The sequence below is a fragment of the Crocodylus porosus genome, unplaced genomic scaffold (assembly GCF_001723895.1).
Source record: "Crocodylus porosus isolate Cpor-Errol unplaced genomic scaffold, CroPor_comp1, whole genome shotgun sequence".
In the NCBI taxonomy this organism is placed as follows: Eukaryota; Metazoa; Chordata; order Crocodylia; family Crocodylidae; genus Crocodylus; species Crocodylus porosus.
This window is the reverse complement of record NW_017728943.1, coordinates 59,341,161-59,349,104: the sequence shown is the minus strand read 5'-3', so window position 1 is coordinate 59,349,104 and position 7,944 is coordinate 59,341,161.

Genomic DNA, 7,944 nt, shown 5'->3' with positions numbered 1-7,944 from the left:
GTGTAGAAAACATGGCCATGGGTTCCACAAGAATTGGATGGGTTTTGATTTGTTTGATTTTTGGTATATTAGTATAATAATTAGTTCCACTTTTCCATAATACTAACTAGCTCAAGATTTTCTGAAAAGACTTTCTTGTATGATGGAAATGTCCATTTGTATGGAGTATCAGTCTAGGTGGAATAATTAAGGTAACTTTAAGGGTTGCTCTGAGCTGATGAAGGAGTTGGTTCATTCTCAAGATCAGGGAAGTAGAAGGCTTAATTATAAACTTTTTTTTCCACCAGTATTTCTCAAGGTTGCCATGCTTAGAAACCTAGTTTAATTACAAGTAATCTAAACTATTTTTTTCTAAACAAATTTGTCCGATTCATTTTTATAGGTCAAAACCTAATATGGAGTCTTCATGTATTCAAAGCAGTGCATTGTTACATCTCTTGTTTTAAAAGTTGATGGCTTCATTTTGATGCTGCTATTCTTTAACTCTGGCAAATGAGAAATTCAGGTATGGAAATGACCTCCCATTGTTATGACCAAGAAAGGTGGCAGAGATCCTGCACTTTGTGCTTTGCTGGGATTGCAACAAGAGAATAATGGATGATTTGCACTTGTACTGTGGTGGCATCTAAGGTCCTCCACCATAGCTCTGTTGTTCTCAGTACTGCATGAACATTTAGGAAAGATGAGAGTCAGTAGCTTCTATTTTGGCTGACAGACAATTTAGAAGTTGGTTCATGATCCTTGGTGTCTAGTAAGTGCATTACAGTTTCACAACAGGGGATTTGTAAAAGGAAAGGGGAATGGTGTGCTGGGAATTAAAAGGTCTGTAAAACTAGAGCCTCTGTCTCATAAGCAGGATGATCTTGTCCAAGTCAATAAACATCCAAAGTCTGTGTTTTTTCACCCCTGATTACTGGGACAATACAGTCAGTCAGTGCATTCTGAGAAAAGCCAATATTGGCATAATGGTACAAAAACAGAGTTGATTTTCCAATTGATTTTCCAATTATAAACTGAATTTTCATTGTGTCTCTTATCTTTAACTATTCTCAAACTTTAAATGCAAAAATCCAGTGAGATGATCAGCTCTGCATTTAACACCAGGCACATGGGTCATCCAGTTAAGGTATATAAGACTATTCACAAGCTTAAAATTAAACATCTGCTTATTGTATTTTAGTCTCTTTGCATGAATATTTAGGAGATGGCTCTTTTTATAGATTACCGACTGTATGTATACAAGATGTTCTTGTTCACTCAACATTGCTATCTGGTATTCATTTTCCATTCATTATTCTACTGTTTTAAATGTTTGCCTTGGAACAGAAGATGTAATCAGGGGCTTTAATGAATAAACATGCACTGAAAGTAATGGATAGTAAATAGTCAAAGTGAATGATTTTATGAATATCTTAATAGCCTACTTTTTAATATTGATTCTTTTAATATTTTCCTATTCAATAATATTCATGAATTAGAATGAGTGAATAATTTCAAAACAGAAAACAGACTAAGACTGTTTGCCCTGCAAAAAGATGGTGTTTCACTGCAAGATATTTTAATGTGTATTTGCTATCCTGCAATAAAATTCCAGAGGAGGCAAGGCACTGTATTTTGTTTATCATGGGATAAGTCAAGGAAGATTAACTCATGCTTGTGATGGACCATCTCTAGTTTGCTTCACAGTGAAATATGGTATTTTGTCTTTACTAAGATTTTTGCAGTGGAATATCTACTTTGTTTTGGTTTTCATCACAAGTATACACATATTTTACTGGCAGTGAGGACAATTACTGATTTTATTTATTGGCAGCAATTAGTTCCCCGCAATTAGTTCAATCTGTTCTAATTCTTAAGATCCAGTGGTATGAAGTAGATTGACTGACTGGAACATAAATTTTCAGGTAAGTACTGATAGCTGTCACAACTGAAATTTTATAATCAAAGACACAAAAGGAGGAATCAGTTAGCCTATTGCAAAATGTATTGTTTATGGCTTGTTAAGGTACATTTTCCTGGTGATTTTTATCTCTCCCTAGAAATCTCTAGCTGTCAGTAAAAAAGTAAAGTATCATTCTCAATATGTAGGCAGGATTAAAGTAGCGCCTTTCTCCTTTGCTATCTTTGGATGAGGTGTCAGCTTCCTTTTGGCAAACTCCTGTGGATAGATAAGGGACTTTAGCTACAGGCACAAAGGGCTTTTTTGACAATGTGACAGTGAGAAAGTTTCAGATTAGTAGGAATTTGTATCTTTATTGTGCTTTTAACTTCAGTTTTAAATCTTAAAACAGTTTTCCACTGATACATGAACTTGGTGAACTAATGCCCCCTTGCATTCTGAAACCACCATCCTGGCTCTCTAGCTTCAGAGCCAACTCTATTAGCTATACCTGAGATTTATGAGCAAGGTTGTCTATAATCATGAAATAGAACGAGTTGTTTGAAGAGATGGATTTAAAAATAAAAAGGTTTAACATAGAATATTCCATCTTAATTATGCCTACATAAGCATGGCCTTTTTGTAACAGGACAAAGTAGATGGCTTTTGGGTAAGAGTTTAACAAAGCTGAAAAGGTGATTAATTAATTAAAGCACATATGCAAATTGTGGAACATTTTCCCTCCCTTCTAACTGATACACTTTCTTGTTTTCTTCTACAGAAGTTCTCTAAATCTTCAAATCTTCCCTTTTTCCATACATTCAGGTTTTGGAATTTGCAACTTGTGACCCAGTAAAGCCTACTCTAAGCCTAAGGGATGTATCACATGTCATACAATTGTTAAGATTGTCCATCAGTTTAGATGGAAATCTAATAACTAGAATAGCATATCACCTGTTAGGGATCACAATCCACAGTGTGTATGATACCCATTGAGAACCATTGGCGTGTGAATTCAATTATTGTTTCACATACATAAAAACTTTTCACATGGTTGCTATGTTCTTGGGTTTTTAGGCTTACCTCTAAATGTTCACATTACTTGAGAGAGTGTTAATTTCACTTAAAACTGAATTTTCTGGGAAACAAGATATGAAAGAAATAAGATCTCATCCATTTAAATAGGAAAGTACAAGAAGCCAGTTGTGGTGGAGTTTGGGGCAATGCATGTTCAGGAGAATGGATTTTGCACTCTTTAGGTTGCTGAAGGAATCTGTGTAGAGCAATTAGAAAGATGGAATTACTACCATTGATCCATGTTATACGATGACTAAATTGAAAGAAAAACGTTGTGTAGCTGTGAATAGAGAAGAGGTATCATTCTTAATGGAAGGGAGATGGGACAACTACCCCTGGCTTGAAAACTCTGATGAAAGAAGCCAATGCACTCTGAGCTGCATTCTTATTATCTTATTAACAGCAATGCCCCAGTCTTAAAATAGTATATCCAGGCATCCAGACTCCAGTCTCTGGCATGGAGAGGGACTTTTCCCTACAGAGCTGTATCGTTTGGACCCATAGGGTGTATTCAGAGATAGCATACTGACCTTTTCATATCAGTGGCCAGCATCTAGCACAGGACTGATCCAAATGACATACAGGGAAAAGCCAGAACTATGATTATTCACTCTGGGGAAGAGAAGGCTGAGGGGCATTTGAGAACAGTCTTCAAATATGAAAAGGGTGTTTAGAAAGAGGCTGGTAATTGATAGTTCTCTGTGTCTACAGAGTACAAGACCGGAAATAATGGTCTTAAAGAGCAAGTTAGGAAATTTTACATAAGATATTAGAAAGAACTTTCTAACTATGAAGGTGGTTAGGTACTGGAACAGATTACATAGAGAAGTTGTGGAGTCTCCCTCACTGGAAGTATTTGAGTGCTGCTTAGACAAACACTTGGCTGGGATGGTTTAGTCAAGGATGTTCCTGTCTTGGGCAGGGAGTTGGTCTAGTTGACCTCATGAGGTCCCTATTTTTCAATAACCAGAAACCTAGATCTAGATTCTGATATCCTGCATGGTGGTATACTTTCCTTTGCAAATAGGTTCCATTAGCAGTCCCACAGATGCTCACAGCATCTGTCCAGCATGCTTGAAAGCAGCCAGAAGGGATGCGTCCATGATGGCTTCATTGCTGCATTTCTGAGTTTAGCATGTGCAAGCAGGAGCCAGGTAGGTTGGGCATGCTTGATAATGTCTTTCCTATGAGTCACGTCTGGTATCTTCATGCTACACAGAAGGCTGAGGGATAGACATTGGCTCATTTCTATGAGAAGTGTGCCATCATAACTAGATGATCTGATTTTCAAAAGTGGTGAGCATCCAAAACTTCCCATCCAGGTCAATTGGAATTGCTGGGTACTCAGAAGTTTTGAAAACTGGCCATTTAGTTGTTTAAATGTTAAACTTGGAACCAAAACATTAGACATCTATTTAGAGAATCTTGGCTGGTCATTACTCAGGATAACCTGCACTGATATCCTTGGGAATTGTCATTTGACCTAAGAGCTGCTAAATTTGGCCCATCGTTGCACTCTTTCTCATAAAATTAATTTGACTTTTGTTTCTGAATGATGGAGTGGACAATAGCGTGCATTCTTCAGTTAGCAGTGCTAAGTGACCTGCTTAGGGTTCAGTGTTTTCAGTTTGCATAAACATCAAAAGTTTGTGAACCAGATTCTTAGCTGGTATAAATAGGCTCAGCTCTGTTAAAGAAGCTGGTCTTGGATACTAATATGAATTTCTTAGGCTAAATTTTGCTCTGCTGTATACTCTGTGAAAGCAGCTCTTTATCTCCTGTCTCCATAGGAGATTTATTCAGCAATAAAAATGCCCACTTAAATTGAAATTTTCATTATTTAGTATATGAAAACAAATAGATTTCAATCAGTTACAGTCTCTTTGATTAATATTTATTGTTTGTATTACAATAAGGGACATCTTCTGCAAAGCCTTTCTTTCAACTTAGTCACCAAAGGAAAATGAAATAAGAATGAAGGAACAGCTACATATTTATGGGATTTGCTCAATATCAGTGAATGATATGCTGTTGTACGTGTTATCATCAGCACCAAATAAAAACAAGCGCTTAGACTTTTACTCTGCTGGGGCAAAATACAACTTTAAATTAAAAGTTGCATGTACAGTGCTTAGGGGAAAGGGTCCCTCATTTCTGACTGGGGCATCTAGACACCAGCACAATACATACAATAATTAGCAGTAAGCAGCATGTGCACTGTGTTTGTGCTGCAGTGCTTGTCATAGGGTTTGTCTACCTAATATAGGATGGTGCCATGTAGGTCTAAGAGCACCTATCTCACTTAAGACACCCATATCCCATGTTCTAAAGTGAGTTAGGGTATGTGTGAATCAGGGCAGGTGGCAGTGTGCTGTGTGGGGGACACCCCCAGGCATGTCCTCCTCTCCTGCTCCCACTCACATACTCCAAATTTAGAAACGGAGCAGGGAACCTGCTTTGGTCCCCCTCCTCTCATGGTTGCTCTTGTGACATCGGTTTCTGGTATGCTTCAGTGTGGCTGCTGGTGATGACCCCAGGGCAGTGTCACTGGTGTATCTCTGGGTTCGGAGTGTGCAAGGGGGTATGTGCTCTGGGGCATTCCTGCCAGGATGTACTGAAATATGTAGACATATTTTAATCTCCAGTGGACTATAAACAGCACCCTGTTGGGGCTGTATGCTTCTTTAAATTAATTAACCATTCTTCTTTGTTCAAACTGCAGCATATGGCTTCAGTTTCCATGGCCTCAGAAGCCTTTATGTGGAAAAGTAATCTGAAAAACTTTAATTTCCATCATTTTTAATGATTTTATATTTCTGGATTGATACACCTCCAGTGAATGTGGTCTGCTGGTTGAGGGGTGCAACCCAGTGAAGATGGGTGATAGTAATTCAGTTTCCACTTTCAGCGAGGCCCTGACAGGGTTAACAATATTTTAATTTTTACAAAGTTGGGAATGAGAGATGTGCAGAAATGTGCAAGAAAGGGTCAAGAAGGAGGGTGGAGCTGAAAGTGACTGGGAACCTTAATGCATTCCTCTTCTTCTCATGGGGCAGAGGAAGGAGTCTGCCAAATCCTTCATGGAGCCCTTAGATTCCTTCCCCCACCAAGGCTTTCTCTGCTTTAAGCTCACCCACCCCTGAGGCTTCATGTCAAAGTCAGTATCCTTTCCATTTGAAGAGGAATGGACAGGACGCCTTTCAGAGCCTGTCAACGCTTCTCCTGTAATTGCCCTGTGGGGATGCTGTTGAGTGACAAGAAGCACCTCCTCCACCCCTAGGGGCTTAACAAGCTGCCTCTCTGCATCTCCAGGCCCCCTGCCAGCACAGTTACTGTGAGACTGATGGACAGAGAAACAGATTCAGGTCTTTGCACAGCAGCATAACCGGTATCTAGGCAAATGAGTCACTGTTCAAGTTCATGCAAGTGCTTCTTATAGGCCGACTTTCACATGAGAGGAGAACTTTCACTTTTCATAGATGTAGAAATGAGTGACTGAAAACCATTCTGCATTCGGGAAATGAAGGGAATCCCTTGGCTCTAGATCTTTAGCTTGGCCCTACTTCTTGTATAAAATAGTGATCCAGTTATGTTTCAGAGACAGCCAGCAATTGCTATTCTAGAACAAGTCTCCTGTCCTCCCCAAGAACTCGGTTCTTATTGTGGCCATCACCAGACACCTGAGAAAGGTACAGGAACCCATACAAGTTGAGGTTGTTGGACAGTCTGCCATAGTGGACATCTCATCCTAATCCTAAACTTATTTTCTCTTTTCCTCCCCATCTCTGAAGACATAGAACGAAATCTTCGCCCCATATACTGTTTCCACGGCTTGGATTTACTCATAATGCTGAATTTCTGACACATTAAGAAAGCATGTACAAGCGTGCACTCCTGTTATTTCAGAAGCAAAGGGGAAAATCTCATTCAAACACAAACTGATAAACACTGTAAAGTTGTTTTCTCTGTTGTATAAATGGTGTTTTATGTTTCCTCCGAAGTAAAAGCTTCTGTTTATGAGTTGTATTTAACTCCAAAGTATGTAGGTATGATCTCCATTGAAATCAACAGTTGTCTACTTATGTCAGGGTTGCATCTGGCCCTCCAAGCTTGAAATATAACATTACAACATTATAATAAGTTGCTATGCTTGAGCTTTGACTTCATTAAGCCATAATACAATGTGCCAAATCTTTTTACATATTGCACATTGTGTTGGTATCTGTATTGACAATGTTACCCCGATGAAGCAGGCCAAGTGGCCTTTGTATTAGATTTTTCATGTCAACTTGAGCAACTGATATCTGGACCTCCAGCATTACTGTACTTTTCAACAGCTGGATTGAGCTTTTGCACAATCCCTTGAAAAAGGGAAGAAGCATAGCTGCACCAGCCCATGGGGACCCTTTCGTAGGAACTGTGATCCTCTTGCCCCTGGAGGTGAGGGGGAAGGAATCTGTGCCAACTCTTTACCAGGGGAACAGCATTGCTTCCCACCCACAGCCTATCAAGTCTCAGTTTCCTTTGGTCAGGGAGCTGAAGAACTTCCACTCTTTCTTCTGTTGCATTCCCATCTTGCTCAGTCCAAGTTTCCTTGGTTGTTATGGAAAATAAAACTGGGTGCTTCTTATAAATTGTCACCCTGTTTTCAAGCAACAACAGTGGTCCTGAAGTTTCATAGTTTCATAGTTTCTAGGGTCGGAAGAGACCTGAACAGATCATCTAGTCCGACCCCCTGCCATGGCAGGAAAGAGTACTGGGGTCAAACAACCCCGGCGAGGTGTACATCTAGCCTCCTCTTAAAGACCCCCAGGGAAGGATCCAGCACCACTTCTCTTGGAAGTCGGTTCCAGATCCTAGCCGCCCTGACTGTGAAGTAGCGCCTCCTGATATCTAACCTAAACCTGCCCTCTGCCAGCTTGTGACCGTTATTCCTGGTCACTCCTGGCGGTGCTCGGGGGAACAGCGACTCCCCCAGTGCCTGCTGA